Here is a 12,585-nt window from a genome sequence, read left to right as displayed (position 1 = left end):
ATGCAGGTAATTTCTGTATGGGGTTAAAACCTACATTTAGCGCTTGGAAATGGATTCTTGAAAGTCAGAATGAACCCAGCTGCACCTAAACTCTTTACAGTTTATAATAGACGTCTTCAAATGTAGCAGCATATGCAAAGTTGTATGAGTATCCACAAAATATAATGTTCCCCTGAATCATAGTCTTGTTAAAAGCTTCAGGGTTTTGGCAGTGAGATGGACTAGACATCATAGCTTAATATTTCCTTTTTATGTTAGCTTAATATTTATTAGACCTAGGAATGTCTCAAAGAAATTCCCACTCTAAATCACAATTTTTAACATGATTCCATTTCTCAACATTCATATCTAATAAAGAATTAGGTGTTTAGGTATCGATCATATACAACTTTTGTACATCTTCATTTTCATACCAATATGATGGCTCTTCTTTTTCATCTTGTGCAACAGCTAGAAGTTCATGAAGAGATTCTTCCTCAGATAAATTTGCAGGATCTGGAATAAAAGGTTCAATAATGGCAAAAAAAAAATGTCTTCTTCGTACACTTCGACATTCTCTTCACAATTACCTATTTTCTCAATGCAATGCACCCCATATTCCCTAATGGTTTCATTAATCCCATCCTTATGAATTGGATGATCATTTACTTGCATTTCAGCTATTTCAAAAATATCTTCATTTTTCTAATCATCTTGATACAGTTCAAACCCAATTTTATATGTTGGTGATTTAAGCAAAGCACCTTGGGAAAGATCAATGCGTGCATTTGCTTCAAGATGTAGCTGGAGAGATTGCTTGTGTGATTCATTTTTAAAGCTTAAGTCTTCAGGAGTAGACAGATCCTCAACATACAGACAAGGTGGTTGTTCCAAAATGTCCAAGGCTGGGAATTCAGAAGGTTTTTCCTCAGGCAGAACTAGATGGTCCTTTTGCAATTTATCAAGAACTGGAAAGGCACAAACTGAATCTTTCCCACTAGAGACATAGTTATGCTCCAATTTGGAAGAGACCACAGATTCCACATTTAAACTGTCTAGATTTTTCTGATTTGGGGAAGTGCCAAACTCTTTAGTAAAGTTGACAGATGTGTGAGAAGATAAGCTTTCATTAGAAACATAGTTTTGCTCCAATTTGGGATAGGCCTCAGATTCCACATTTAAAGCATGTAACTTTTTTTGATTTGATTTTGGCTTTTCAAACAACTCAAACTCTTCAACAAAGTCAAGAGATATGTCAGAAGCTATGCTTTTGATATCAGAGTTGGGACCTGGTGGAAGGATATGCTGGATGACTTCTTAACAATTTTTTTAGACATTTGTACCAACTACAACGACTTGATTTTCAACATACTTCATTGTCTCTTGTAGTAAAATAGAAGAATTTTTATCCCACCATGGTGATATATAGGTTAATATATAGTTTTCAACTTTGTATCTATGCCATAGTTATTATATGGTTTTAAAATATGGTTTGGCATTTGAAAACTACACCACCATAGTATTTAGGTTTTAACATGTAGTTTGTAACTCAAATTCTCACCATGCACATATTAATGCACCCACATTAATTAACATATGCACCTTTTAACCAATCAAACCCAAAAACTGAACTTTGACCTTTTTGACTGCGTTGATTTGACCACTTCCACTTGTCGAGCTGCGTGAATGCCACATGGCCAGCAAGGCCCCTTTTTCACCTGTTTTCCATAAACTTAAACAGAAATTTCTCCTTCATCTAGAGGCCAAATGTGAAACCAAAGACACTGCCAGATTCAATGCGACGAGCTCTTCAACTTGGTACTATTTCTGGGAACATCTGAGACCTTTGAACTTGGAGAAAATTGAGGATCCTCCTGGATCATTGACTTAAAGAGGCTAAAATACCTTTTCTACTCCAAGTCTTGATCTTTTCATTGTGAAGTTTTAAAGACTTACAAAATTCAAAACACCAATGCTAACATCACTAGCCTCTACACCCTCAATAGTCACCAGCAGAACATTGTTGGCAATATCCCCAGTGTTCTTGCTATTGAAAATTTCTTATTTGTTGGAGTATTGAAGGTAGATAGTTTTAGCCCATACCTGATTTGGCTCAGATGATGAAGCATAACATGAAACCATTGAAATTGCTTGATTTAAATATGCCTATAAGGCATCACAACAATAATCAAAACTAAGAAAAATCATTATTTCTAAAGAAAATATTCCTATATGTCATGAGGAAATGCAATTTGTAAGAAAAAATATTAAGGTCAGATATTGCACCTATTATCCATCTAAAATGTTTAAGGAATGGTTTCCAAATCTTGACAGAGTTAATCAATGCCTCAAGCCCATGGTGAAAAAGACAATTAGAAAAACAAAAAGAGAACCTAGTCATGGGAAACACTTATAAATTCAAGTCCATTTTCACGAAATATCCATGTGACATTAGAGAGAAGACCAACATGATCACCACTGCACAATTCAAGTCTCAACCCATGCAAATTGGATCAAATCAGACACTTCTTATTGCCAACCAACCATATGTTTAGTTTGTCAAACAATTCAAGGGAACTCACCTAAATTGACCACAATTTATGTATTTGTATAACTATTTATGACTCTGTGTATACTTATCTATGTATGCATATGTCTATGTCTGTGAGTATATATCCCTAAAATCTCATAATATATCCGTATTATTTCAAAATGCTTATATGAATAATGTGACATACCTTGGGGACCCTTCTCTCTATGGCTGCCTCCAAACAATGGATTACTCATCATTGTTCTGCTTCTGAGTTCACTGGGCAACCATCTATATGTTCGATGTAATACTCCTTCACATCCAAAAAACAAAGGCATAAAGTCCAATCAGTACACTAAAAGAGAAATATGAGTAAAACAATTAAATACTTGATAAAAATGTTGGGTGTGGAGCCTGATTATCTTTTGTATTCAAAGGTATTGCCACATTGGACCCCAGTTCGAAATGGGGTGGCATCGCTGCGCAAAAAATATTCGATGCAGGGGGGGTTCGAGGCGGGGGTGGCTGCGGCCTTTGGGGAGCCCCCCCTTGGCAAGGGGTTTTGAGGGCATCGCCCCCAAAGCTAAGAATAGATGTAAAATTCCCTTGTAAAATGTTGTAATTTCGTAGTCAATCTTGGCCGTTCATTAGGTGGAGATCTGACAATAGAAGTTATGTTTATTTTAGGGTTTTTTTCCCTACAAGGCAACCCCTCACTATATATGAGAGAATTGTATTGCGTCTATGTACATCTATATTATGAGTGAGGAAGAGAGTGGAGATTGAGAGCGAAGACGGAGTTACAACAGATCTGCCATAAGTTGTATCTCTTTAGTTTGTTGTATAATATAAAAAAAAAGCATTTGTTTTTTCTCTGTGGATGTAGCCCAAACTGGGTGAACCATGTATATCTATGTCTCTCTTGTTTTATGTGTTTTTTGTGTTTATATTTCTGCAATATTTTATGTGTTCCATTTTTCCGTAATAGATAAGTTTCTAACAACTGGTATCAGAGCCGAAGGTCTATTTGGCTGATAAACTCGCAGGAGAGAAGGGTTCCTGGGTCAAGTGGGAGCAATGGCAGAAGATGGTACGTTTAGGGGCAAAAAATTCAACGGCCAAAACTACCAGCTGTGGAAGATGCAGATGGAAGATTATCTGTATCAGAGAGATCTGTACCTACCATTGAGCGGAAAGACAAAGAAGCCGATGAGTATGACAGACACAGAATGGAATATTCACGACAAAAAGGCACTTGGAACAATACGGCTGTGCCTAACAGCATCGGTAGAGTTTAATATTTCAAAGGAAACGACAATAGAGGGTTTAATGTCGACATTGGCCAAATGATATGAAAAACCATCGACCTCAAATAAGGTATTTCTTATGAAGCGTTTATTTAATATGAAGATGTCAGAAGGTGGATCTGTTGCTGATCATTTAAATGATTTTAATATAGTTACAAGTTAGTTAAATTCTGTAGGGGTAAATTTTGATGATGAAGTTAGGGCTCTTTTATTTCTGTGCTCATTGCCAAAAAGATGGAATGGTTTAGTTATGGCCAATAGTAACTCTATCTCTGGATCTAGTACTTTAAAGTTTGATGATGTTGTCAGTGCAATCCTTAGCAATGAAATGCGACAGAAAAGCTCTGGTGAGACATCAGGTAATTCTTTGACTGTAGAGACTAAGGGAAGAAAAGTGGAAAGAGGAAAGATCCCAAGATATCACAGTAAGTCAAGAAAAGGCAGATCCATGTCCAGATCGGGGATAGTGTGCTAGAAATGGGGGAAGAAAGGATACCTGAAGAAAGACTGCAAGTCTTGGAAGGGAAACGAAGGATACACACAACAAGAAACTAATCATGAAGCGAATGTAACAGGTGATGTGTTGCAAGATGCTTTGATTATTTCATTAGAAAATATTATTGATGCCTGGGTGGTAGATTCAGGGGCCACATTCCATGCCACACCTGATAGGAAACATTTTTATGATTATGTTCAAGGAGATTTTGGACAGGTTCGATTAGGTGATGATAAACCTTATAAAATCATTGGATTGGGTACAGTTTTCATAAAACAGCAAAATGGAAATTAATGGCTATTGAAGGAGGTAAGGCATGTTCTAGATCTAAAGAAAAATCTGATTTCAACTGGGAAGTTGGGAGGTGAAGATTGCATAACTACTTTCATAGATAAAACCTGGAAGGTCACTAAAGGATCCTTGGTAATAGCAAAAAGAGGAAAGGTTGGTACATTGTATTTATGCAGTGGTATTTCTAATTCTGTTAATGCTTTGACCTCTAGAGGAGAAGATACGACATTGTGGCATCATAGGCTCAAGCACATGAGTGAGAAGAGGATGTAGATTCTTCACTCAAGAAATTTGTTGCCAGGTTTGAAGCATGTTGATTTAAAATTCTGTGAGAATTGTGTTTATGGAAAACAGAAGAGAGTCAGATTCCTCAGAGTTGGGAAAGAAAAGAAGATCGAAAAATTAGAGCTTGTGCATACAGATGTATGGAGACCTGCTCATGTATCATCTCTTGGTGGTTCTTGTTATTATGTTACTTTTATTAATGATGCAACCAAAAAAACCTAGATTTATTGTATTCGAAATAAATCTGATGTATTTGATACTTTCAAGAAATGGAAAGCTTTGGTTGAAAATGAGATAGGAAAAAGGTTGAAGTGTCTCAGATTAGACAATGGAGGTGAATATTGCAACAAAGAGTTTGATAGGTATTGTTCTGAGAATGGAATTCATAGAGAGAAGACAGTTCCAGGAACACCACAAGAAAATGGTGCGTCAGAAAGGATGAATAGCACAATCATGGACCGTGCAAGGTGCATGAGATTGCATGCAGGATTTCCTTTACAATTTTGGGTAGATGTTGTAGATACTGTTGTTTATCTAATAAACAGAGGGCCTTCATGTTCCTTGGATGGTGGTATTCCAGAGGAGGCATGGACAGGTAAAAAGGTAAACTACTCTTTTTTAAAGACTTTTGGTTGTGAAGCCTTTGTCCACATTAATAAAGAAAATAGAACAAAGCTTGAGGCAAAATCAAAGAAATGTACCTTTATTGGATATGGTGTTAATGATTTTTGTTATCACTTTTATGATTATGAAAAACAAAAAATCATTAGGAGCAGAGATGTCATATTTAATGAAAAGGTTTTATATAAGGATCAAATGTAGGAAAAGAAATAGGAAAAAGAAAACAGAGAATACTCAGTGCTTGACGAGATCATAGAAAAAGTGATGGTGCTTGAAAATCATAATGATCAACAACCACAACAACAACAAGCACTTCAAACACCTGAAAGTGGTGTTAGAAGATCTACCAAGATGAGTAGACCCCCTGAACGATACTCTCCTTCATTATATTATGTATTGTTGATTGATTCTGGTGAACCAGAATGTTATGAAGAAGTAGTGTAGGTAGAAACCAGGAAGAAGTGGGAGAAAGCCATGAAAGAAGAGATGGACTCCTTAGCACATAACCAAACTTGGGACCTAGTCAAGTTGTCTGCAAGTAAAAGAACATTGCAGAATAAATGGGTTTACAAGTTGAAGGAAGAAGATGGAGGTAGAAAAAGGTATAAAGCTAGACTTGTGGTGAAAGGGTTTGCACAGAAAAAGGGTATAGACTTTGATGAGATATTTCCTCCTGTTGTGAAAATGACTTCAATCAGAACTATTCTAAGTCTAGTAGCAGGTGAAGATTTGCATCTTGAGCAGTTAGATGTAAAGACAACCTTTCTCCATGGGGATTTGGAGGAAGAGACATATATATGCAGCAGCCACAAGGATATGAGGTAAAAGGGAAGGAGAAACTAGTGTGTAGGTTGAAGAAGAGCTTGTATGGCTTAAAATAGGCTCCAAGGCAGTGGTATCTAAAATTTGACAGGTTTATGTCTGAACAAGGTTATACTAGGTGTCACTCTGATCATTGTGTTTATCTCAAAAGGAAAAATGATGGCATTTATATTATATTGTTATTGTATGTGGATGACATGCTTGTTGCAGGTTCTAAAATGCAGGAAATAAATGTGCTCAAAAGGAAATTGGCAAACCCATTTGCAATGAAGGATTTGGGTGCTGCAAAACAAATCCTTAGTATGAGAATAACTAGAGACCGGAAGAATCGCAAATTAACATTGTCTCAAAGTGAGTACATAGAAAATGTGTTGAAAAGGTTTAATATGCAAAATGCAAAACTAGTTAGTATACCTTTAGCTAGCCATTTCAAATTAAGAAAGGAGATGTGCCCAAAGACCCAAGAAGACATGGATTATATGTCTAAAGTTCCATATGCATCAGCAGTTGGAAGCTTAATGTATGCAATGGTCTGCACAAGGCCTGATATTACACATGCAGTGGGAGTTGTAAGCAGGTACATGAACAATCCAGGAAAAGAACATTGGATGGCAGTGAAGTGGATTCTCAGGTATTTGAGAGGTACCACAAATCAAGCATTATGCTTTGGTGGTTCAAACATTGCTCTATAGGGATATGTTGATGCAGATATGGCAGGTGATAGAGATAACAGGAGGAGCACAACAGGGTATGTGTTTACTGTAGGTGGAACAGCTGTCAGTTGGGTTTCAAAACTGCAAAGTGTTGTTGCACTCTCAACAATGGAAGCATAGTATGTTATTGCTACAGAGGCTAGTAAAAAAATGATTTGGTTACAAAGGTTTTTGGATGAATTGGGTAAGAAGCAGGAGTTGGGCAGGTTATACAGTGACAGCCAGAGTGCCATATGTCTTGCAAAGAACTCTGCATTTCATTCCAAGACTAAGCATATATAGCTCAAGTACCATTTCATATGATCAGCATTGGAAGATGGACAGTTGAAGCTGGAAAAGATACAAACTAGCCAAAATCCTGTAGATATGTTAACAAAGGTTGTAACCAGGGAGAAACTGAGAATCTGATAAGTTTCAATTGGTCTTCAAGTATGACGAAGAAGATGAGAAATAGCTAGGTCCAAAGTGGAGTCATTGTCCAGCAAATGAAGCAGTGGTGGAGTTTCTATAATCAGTCTCCAAGTGGGAGATTGTTGGGTGTGGAGCCTGATTATCTTCTGTATTCAAAGGTATCGCCGCATTGGACCCCAGTTCGAAATGGGGCGGCAATGTCGCCCATAAAATATTCACTACAGGGGGGGTTAGGGGGGGCAGCTGTGCCCCTGAAGCTAAGAATAGATGTAAAATTGCCTTGTAAAATGTTGTAATTTTGTAGTCAATCTTGGTCATTCATTAGGTGGAGATATGACGGTAGAAGTTATGTTTCATTTAGGGTTTTTTCCTAAGAAGGAAACCCCTCACTATATATGAGGGAATTGTACTGCGTCTATGTACATCTGTATTCTGAGTGAGGAAGATAGTGGAGATTGAGAGCGAAGAGGGAGTTACAACAGATCTACTGTAGGTTGTATCTCTTCAGTTTGCTGGATAATATAAAAAAGAAGGACTGGTTGTTTCTCCATGGACGTAGCCGAAACTGGGTGAACCACGTATATCTGTGTCTCTCTTGTTTTATGTGTTTTCTAACTTTATATTTCTACAATATTTTATGTGTTCCATTGCTTCGTAATATATAATTCTCTAACAAAAAATGTAGTCTCTCAAATTGGTGTGTCAAAAACGATACATGATAAGCATAATCTCCTTCGACATCAACGATGCCATGAAAACTACATACTGCATGTTGGTTAAAGTGCATACAGTGTCAAACAAAAGCTTTGGCTAGTCTTTGCATTTAGTTTTCTATGTTATTTGACTCTCAAGAAGGCTCCTTTATGGCCTTGTTAAGAATATTTTTTGTTTTTTGGTATCCAGTACATCTTGGAAAGCACAATCTAGAAGCATATCAAGTAGAAGAGTTGGAAAAGGATGAGGAGAATTTTGAAATTTTGATGTTGTCACATCACCTAGAGAATGCACTTTCAATTTCTTTCTTGAAATAGAAAGTATTTTATATATAGAGAGAGAAAAAAAGCACTACAAATACAAAAATGAAATATAGACATAAAGATCCACATTTTCTAAAAAATAAAACATTTACAAAACATGTGTACACATATACATACATGGAGAAATAGAAATACAAGTATTGAACATGGCATAGAGGAAATGGAAATACAAATATCTAACATGGAAAATATGCCTATATTAGATACTTGTATTTCCATGTCCTCCATGTCTAGTTTCCTAGTGTCATATGACTTAGCATCCATCATATTTTCTAAGGAAATTAAAAAACACGCACATTTGCATTACTACAAATAAAAGGATTACATCTGATAGCTCATCATACCAATAAAGATACAGCCAAAAGGCCTGCTAAAAGGCGTCCAAAAATCACAAAAATTGATTTCAAAAGGAAATGTTAGTGGCATTAAAGAAATAGAAATAAAAGGTGTTGTCCTAATCAACGATTCACCAAATCACTTCACAAAGCAATTAACCGGATTGGGAGGATCTCTTTATCCACATCTCCATTAAAGCATCCATTGTTTATTTAAATTGAAGTGTAATATCATTATCCAAAGTTGCAAAGGGGAACAAAGCACATGGAAACAAGCAGAGAAAAGATCTGGATTATGTAATTTACTTTAGCTCTATCTCAGGATGAAGATAAATTTATTGGAAATAAGAAAAAATAATTCTAATTATGACTAAAATAAGTTAATGGGATTTATAAGTACAAAAATTATTGTCAATTAGGTTTATTTTTGGTGGTTGAAAAAAATGATTGTTAATATTCCGCACCTACATTCAATTCTTGCAAGTGACATATTAAGTTTATATCAAATATATTATTGTAATAACTTTGTGCCTTGTTAAATAGTCTTAGGCTTTCCTACCTTTGCTATGGGATGGAAACTAGGTACTTGAATAAAGATTAAAAAATAAAATACAAGAAGCACAAATGGGAAAGGAGGAACATGAAAGGAATCTCTTAAAAAGGAAAAATAAAAAGAAAAAAGCTAGATTGGTAGGAGGGAAAAGATCAAAATAAGAAGCATTAATAGGAAGAATCATTATCAACCTGAAAGAGCAGTGATGCATTCATGGATGTTTTTTCGACATCGGTAGCAAATACCAACAAGATCACGATGTGACTTGGTGTTGTCTTAGTGGGGCCTGACCCAGGTTTAGAAGTGATTTAGCCAAGCAAATCTCGGTACTACTGGCCCTTTCGGCAACAGTCCGTGGAGCACGAATTAAGGTCTCACCCGAAGCAGTATGGGAGGGTGCTAGAATCAAGTTTCCACACCTTGGGGATGTATGATATGTGGTGATTGATACATGGTCCAACTTTCGCACTTACTATGCTACGCGCACCTACGGGCACGCCGCGCCCTATGATATTGTCTTCATGCAATTCTAGCCACAGCGCGACCCCTGTTATTTACCCAAGTCTTCCTTACTTAGTCTTCATTTGTTGATTACTTAGATTAAATTCACATATAAGCATTCATATGAATATTCATTAGGTGCGCGTAGTAAATAAATAGAGTAAAATAATGAATAACATCAACATAAGGATTCCAAAACAGATGCACAGAATAAACGTCTCTTTATTATATTTCAATTCCATGTACAAACCCAACTCCGCCCTACGCACCCAGCTATAGGGGTCTGTGCACTCAGCTGTAGACTCTACTAGGCCTCTGCGCACTCAACTGCAAAGCCTCTTCCTACTACTACGATCCAATACACTTAAACTTTCACTCTATGCTTTTACCATGCCTTCGATATTCCATCTATTCTCTTCTTTTTTCTCTACCAAGCTATCTTTACACATAGAGCCTCGCTCTATTTATACAATCCCATGGTCCACAGACCATGGGTAGGCTAACACAACTTTACATTATTTTACAATTCTTAGGGCGGACAACCCTATCACTCATCCTAGACTTTCGCATTTTGCGCCTACACTTCGTGGAGTCTTATAATACCATTGACCAAAACTTGGGCTTTAAGCCCCAAAACCTGCTGCGGAGGATCCCATGCCCAAAAAGCCCCCAACACAATCATCGTGACTCGTCCTGAGTCACTCCTTCAATGCGACAATCTTGGCATGCAGCCCTTCCAACTGTGCTGTGTTGTACAAAGGTCCGCAACGCACTGTTCTGCCATCTGCTGCATCTGCTCTAGTCTTTCTGCCGAATGCTTACTGTTAGGGGCAGATCCCTATCTTAAGGCCTGCATCACCTTCATTTTCACAAGCTTTCCTTCGATATCCGTAGTGGTGCAGAAAGCCCCATCAATCCATGGCTAGACGCGTGCTTTAAGTACTACCTCTTTCTGTCGTGGCGGAAAAAGTCGTTTGTGCGGACACAACTGACCTCCCTAGGAGTCTAAACTCTCTAGCGACAAACAAGACAAAATGGAGCGATTTTTCTCTAAATACACCTTTTAAAACATGAAAACTACAAGTGTTTAGGCTTACCTTATTCCAAAACGCTGTTGTTGTAGTCCGTCCTTGCCGATCCGGATGAGCTCCTCCTTCACATCAATTCCTGCAACCACAAACAATCAAACAATTACCAAGCACTTGCATCTCATATAATAAAACATATATTCAACATGCAGACCAAGGAACACATGAAATAACTCATTAACACAAGCTATTGAGAAAAATGAACCAGTCTGTATTAATAACGAAACAAAGAAACTCTTACAACCTGGCCTTGGTGTTGTGCAAGTTCCTCCCAGGGTCCATCAAGGGTTTTCCTCTACTTTGACAAAGCTCACCCACTTCCAAGTAGAATCAAGCAAAGACAATCTCTCCTCACAAGGTTCTAAATGGGAGTCCTAATTCCTACAGCATTTACCCAAAGAAAATGTATAGCTTCAACCTCCCCTCCCTCTGGCTCAATGCCTTTATTTATAGTGCTGTAAAGAGGTTATTCAGGTCCACCATCAATGGGATAATCCCCCTCTTTGGGTGGGATAGCTCCCTTATTGATGGGATAAGTTCCTCCTTAATAGGGATACATGAACCAATTGGAGGCGCATCCATTTCATCAAACCGACCTCTAGAAAGTTCTAGAAGTAACCACAAGTAACTTTTTTAAGATGAAACTTGCGCATTTTGCCTTTTACAGAAGGACGCACCTGTCCCTTAACATACAGAGCGTCCAAACACGCAGCCTTTGTGAACATTGTGAGCGTCCCCGCAGGTAAGGCTTGAGAGAACCTGCGTCCCCAGAGATAAACACATTTTTTACAAGACTTTCTCTCTTCTTTGAGTTTGAGATGGATAGCAGAGGCATAAGACTTGCCTAAGAGGGTAGCATGACTGTTGATTGAGCCATACTAACTGTAAATAGTCATGGTGACATTTTTTAGTGTAACAGATTGCCCCCTAAAGTGCGAAGCCTGGAATAGATTAGGGTTTTGTAATTCTAGGAAGGGTGAAGCGCTTTATCATTTCAAGGATTGTCTTGTGGATGACCTGGTTGGAACCTGCAATTTTCAACACAAAATACATGTATAAGATTATATCATCACTGAGGTAGGCATTCCCATACTCAGATTCAAAACTTTAACTAATGGACTAACTACTCTGATACAGGAATGATCTTGCAGTACATCATTTTTATAGACTTTTGTAGACACAGTATGGACGCAGCCATCTGTTTATGATTAGTCTACATAGATAATGAATACAAAACTCCTCGCAGCCTGGATGGTAGAAACTAGATCCAGGGTCTTCACTTCTACTTCCCGAATTGGTACGATTCTAGCCATGTGATTAAATGATTTGATGTCGAACATGTTAGAAACCACTTGATTACCAGTCGATGATGTAAACTGTTAACAAGCGTGAGAGAGACCTCCAGTAATGTCAATGGTTCTCAAAGTACCAAGCACAACCCGTGAAATGTGAATAGATGTTTTGATGTCGAACACTTCACGGAATCCTTTGATCGAAAGTCAATGATGTAAACTGACGTCAAAGGCGAGAAACCTGCCATTAATGCATGCAGACTTCAAGGTACTGTCGATTCCTAAGTCATATTTCTAGATAATGTGTCGACGTCGATAGAAAGC

At 37.6% G+C, this 12,585-nt stretch overlaps 1 pseudogene; it reads right to left on the bottom strand.

Moving 5' to 3' along the window:
• Positions 1-286: 286 nt before the first annotated feature.
• LOC149255511 (uncharacterized) overlaps positions 287-12,585 on the bottom strand; it is a 41,552-nt pseudogene continuing 29,253 nt past the window's right edge.

The sequence above is a fragment of the Pinus tabuliformis genome, chromosome 7, assembly GCF_031772625.1.
Source record: "Pinus tabuliformis cultivar Carrire ecotype Pingquan chromosome 7, CPIR1, whole genome shotgun sequence".
NCBI classification, from domain to species: domain Eukaryota; kingdom Viridiplantae; phylum Streptophyta; class Pinopsida; order Pinales; family Pinaceae; genus Pinus; species Pinus tabuliformis.
This window is presented reverse-complemented; position numbering and strand designations above follow the sequence as displayed.